We start from the raw sequence: 5,000 nt of genomic DNA on the forward strand, positions 1-5,000 counted from the left end.
GTGTTAACTGAGTGCATATTAGCCCATTACATTACATGACTTTACAGTCATTTAGCTGATGCATTTATCCAAAGACACTTACAGTTGATATGGCCAACCCTCCCTGGAGCAATGTGGGATTAAGGGCCTTGCTCGAGGGCCCAACAGCTGCATCAATCGTACTGTGGCTACGCTGGGGCTTGAACCACCAATCTCCCAGGTTCCAGTCAATCCACTCGACTATAGGCTGATCCCATAACAGAGTGCATATGAGTCCATACTCTGTTTTACTGTATACATTTTACTGTGCACCAGAATGAACTACAACACTGTGGACAGCCTGCCAATAATGGTGTTTGGGGGGGGGGAGGCAGTCCTGTTTGATGGTGTGCAGTTACTCTAGAAGGTGAAAACAGGGACCAAACTGCAGGAAAGGAACAATCCCTACCCCTACCTCACACTCCTCCCGCCCCCAAATCCCAAGTCAACTCCCTCTCCACCACGACCGCGCTCCACCTCTCTCTGCCGTACCCCAGCGACGCTGACACAGACCAGCGGGTTAGCGGGTTAGCGGGTTAGCGCAGTTGTGCGCGGGAGCTGGCAGGAGAGGGAAGCGGCCGGGACGAGTTCGGCGGGCTCCCGTTCGGGCCGTGACGGCGCACCGCGGGGGGGAGTCCCTCGGCTCGGCAGATAAGAGCAGAGACGGGCAGAGCCGCCCGCTAACGCGGATAAGAGCAGAGCAGACTCGCTCGCTAACGCGGATAAGAGCAGAGCAGACTCGCTCGCTAGCGCGGATAAGAGCAGAGCAGACTCGCTCGCTAGCGCGGATAAGAGCAGAGCAGACTCGCTCGTCTGGAAAAGATCCGCTAACGCGCTCTGGGACACAGTGCAGAGCCGGGAGGGAGGCGCTGTGACATCAGGACCAGTTCAAGTGAGGGGACAGTATATGCCCCAATATCCAACACACACACACACACACACACACACGCACACATGCACACACACACACACACACACACAGGGCCACAGGACACATACCACCAAACACAAGGACACACACGCAGACACACATACACAGGACCACAAACTCTCTCTCACACACAGACACACATGAACACCGCACACATACCAGCACACATACCAACACACACACCGACACGCACTCTCTCTGGCACACACACACACGCAAACTCACACACACACACATGTACACACAAACAAACACACACTCTCTCACACACACACACACATGAACACAGCACACATACCAACACAGACACACACACACTCTCTCTCACACACTCACACACAAACAAACACACATGAACACAACACATACCAACACAGACACACACACACTCATTCTCTCTCACACACTCACACACACACAAACTCACATACACACATATACACACAAGCAAACACCCTCCCTCTCCCTCCCTCTCAGGGGTGAAGGGGGGGCACGTCGCAGCAGGGTTAATTTGGGTCTCCATGGCGATCCGCCTGCCCTTCCCCACACCGCTGCTCCGGCGGAGGAGTGCTGGGCGAGTGCTGAGCCTCGCCACAAACCCGCCGTGTGCCTCTGGAGCCTCACCTGGGGCCTTTCAACTGCTTAAACAGGTGCTGCGCGGGGGACAGGGGGAGGAGGGGGGCGACAGGGGGGACAGGGGGAGGAGGGGGGCGACAGGGGGGACAGGGGGGCGACAGGGGGGTGGGGGAGGAGGGGGGCGACGGGGTGGGGGGGGGGCGGAGGCAAGCCTCAGCAGATCTCCCGTCGAAAAAGCTCACAAAGCGCTCTTGGGACCCCCGTTGCTGGGTGGGGGGGGGGCAGCAGGGGGGTTTATCTTTACACTCCTGCACCTGGGTAAACAACCGGCGCCTATAAACAAACTGCCCCTCTGATCCAGAGAGAGGGGGGTAGGGCTGGGCGTGTGTGTGTGTATGTGTGTGTGTGTGTGAGGGGGGGCTCCACCTTTGTTTTTCCAGGCAGAAAGACCGCAGCATCTCCCAACAGGAATGTGGCAAACAAACGGAAAACTCTCGGGGCGGAGACCCCGAACGCACGGCTTCGCTCCTGCGCCGGAGCCCCGCCGGCGTGTCCGATCTCACGGCGCTGACGTCTCACAGACGCGTTTAAAAGAAAGTTACCGATTCCCCCGCCGCCCCGGACCGTCCCTGCCCACGCTCCCTTCACCGCAGAGCAGTCAGTACAAACCCTGCAGGTGAGCTTCACAGCGTCCTGAAGCTAACACAGCGCTTTCTCTTCATCGAATTACACTTCCACAACTGTCTTTCCACACCAAAGCAATTACAGAGAGCACGGAGAGGAAGCTTTGTGTGGGAGAATAGAGGGAGAGAGAGAGAGAGAGAGAGAGAAATGCTTGGCTTTGAAAACAACAGCAGCCGCACAAAAGGCAGGTGTTTGGATGTTACCTCCAAACAGAAGACGACGCGCTCTAACCGATGAATCTGAGCACATTCCAGGAGGACGTGTTTTTTTAGAGAACGCCCTGAGAAGACCTCAGGAGCTGTGATTGAGTCTGCTGTAAAAATCAATGCAGCGTCGCAGCCTGGCAACAACAGCCAAAAACCCAGGAACACGGTCTGCCTGGTGCAGTGATGCTCTGTTCTGGTGACTTTCTCAGGTGCAGCCATGACACTTCCTTTACACACACACACACACACACACACACGCACATGTAAATAGACACGCACACACACACACGCACATGTAAACAGACACGCACACACACGCACATGTAAACAGACACGCACACACACACACACGTAAACAGACATGCACACACACACACGCACACGTAAACAGACACGCACACACACACACGCACACGCACACGTAAACAGACACGCACACACACACACACGCACACTCACATGTAAACAGACACGCACACACACACACACACACGTAAACAGACACACACACGCACATGTAAACAGGGGCTATAATTGCTATGAGACATTGGATTGGATTTGTTTCCAGACTAATCTAGTGTATGTTTAAATGTATTTGTCCCTATCAAATAACCATTAAATAAATGAAGCACATACGCACACACACACACACTCATACACACACTCATACACACACACACACACTCATACACACACACACACACGCACACACACACACTCGCGCACACATACACACACTCATACACACACACTCATACATACACACACACACACACACTCATACACACACACACATACACACACTCATACACACACACACACACACACACACACTCATACAGCATTCCCTCCCTCCAGCTCCTCCCAGCTGTCCTGACTCCGGACCTCAGTGCAGGGAACGCGCTTCTGTTTTGTGTTGAGCAGTGAATGAGCATTCAGCTCTGACGGAGGGGAAACCGCACCATGCTCAGATCAGAGAGAGAGAGCGAGGGAGGCAGAGAGAGAGGTAGAGAGGCAGAGAGAGAGGGAGAGGAAGCGAGGGAGGGAGAGAGAGGGAGAGAGGCAGAGAGAGAGGGAGAGGGAGCGAGGGAGGGAGAGAGAGAGGTAGAGAGGCAGAGAGAGAGGGAGAAAGAGCGAGGGAGGGAGAGAGAGAGGTAGAGAGGCAGAGAGAGAGGGAGAGGGAGCGAGGGAGGGAGGCAGAGAGAGAGGGAGAGGGAGCGAGGGAGGGAGAGAGAGGTAGGGAGGCAGAGAGAGAGGGAGAGGGAGCGAGGGAGGGAGGCAGAGAGAGAGAGAGAGGTAGGGAGGCAGAGAGAGAGGTAGGGAGGCAGAGAGAGAGGTAGGGAGGCAGAGAGAGAGGGAGAGAGGCAGAGAGAGAGGTAGAGAGGCAGAGAGAGAGGGAGAGAGGCAGAGAGAGAGGGAGGGAGAGAGAGAGGGAGAGAGGCAGAGAGAGAGGGAGGGAGAGAGAGAGAGGGAGAGAGGCAGAGAGAGAGGGATGGAGAGAGAGAGAGGGAGAGGGAGCGTATCGCAGCACTGAGCGATGTCAGCACAAACGGTGGATTACCGAGAGGACGCACGGGTCCTCCCCAAAAATAGCAGACCTGCATGGTCCATCGTCCTGCCCGCTCCACGTGTGCGCCCAGGGCTGACACCGCACTCAGCGCAGGGTAACTAACACACCGCAAGGTCGCGTCTCCTCTGGGAGAGCACGGAGGCAAGGGGAAGAGGCACAGTTTGACCTGCGCCGGTCACAGGGGTGACACCGTTCACCCCTCAGTCAACTGTGACCTGCTCAGCACATCCGATTTATCTGCTGTGCTAGCATCCATCATCCATAACATCCATTATTCCTTTACTTACAGCACTCCCGCCAGAGGAGGGGTTCCTCCCGAGATCTCTTCCCATCGGGGAGTTTTTGTCTCACAGCTGTCAGAGGGTTATGCTCCCCACCGACAGGCTTTTTTTACCTCCTGTGCTATTTCCAGATTCAGGCCTGGTTTGCCCTTTTTTGCCCTTCTGCTAATCTGTAAAGCAACTTTGTGACAGTACTGTAATACAGGAGTAGTAACACTCTTTATCTGCCACTGGATACAGTAGTGACACTATTTATCTGCCACTGGATACAGTAGTGACTCTCTTTATCTGCCACTGGATACAGTAGTAACACTGTATCTGCCACTGGATACAGTAGTAACACTCTTTATCTGCCACTGGATACAGTAGTAACACTGTATCTGCCACTGGATACAGTAGTAACACTGTATCTGCCACTGGATACAGTAGTAACACTGTATCTGCTACTGGATACAGTAGTAATACTGTATCTGCCACTGGATACAGTAGTAACACTGTATCTGCCACTGGATACAGTAGTGACACTCTTTATCTGCCACTGGATACAGTAGTGACACTGTATCTGCCACTGGATACAGTAGTGACACTGTATCTTCCACTGGATACAGTAGTAACACTGTATCTGCCACTGGATACAGTAGTGACACTGTATCTGCCACTGGATACAGTAGTGACACTCTTTATCTGCCACTGGATACAGTAGTGACACTGTATCTGCCACTGGATACAGTAGT

This window comes from Conger conger, chromosome 7 (assembly GCF_963514075.1).
Source record: "Conger conger chromosome 7, fConCon1.1, whole genome shotgun sequence".
In the NCBI taxonomy this organism is placed as follows: domain Eukaryota; kingdom Metazoa; phylum Chordata; class Actinopteri; order Anguilliformes; family Congridae; genus Conger; species Conger conger.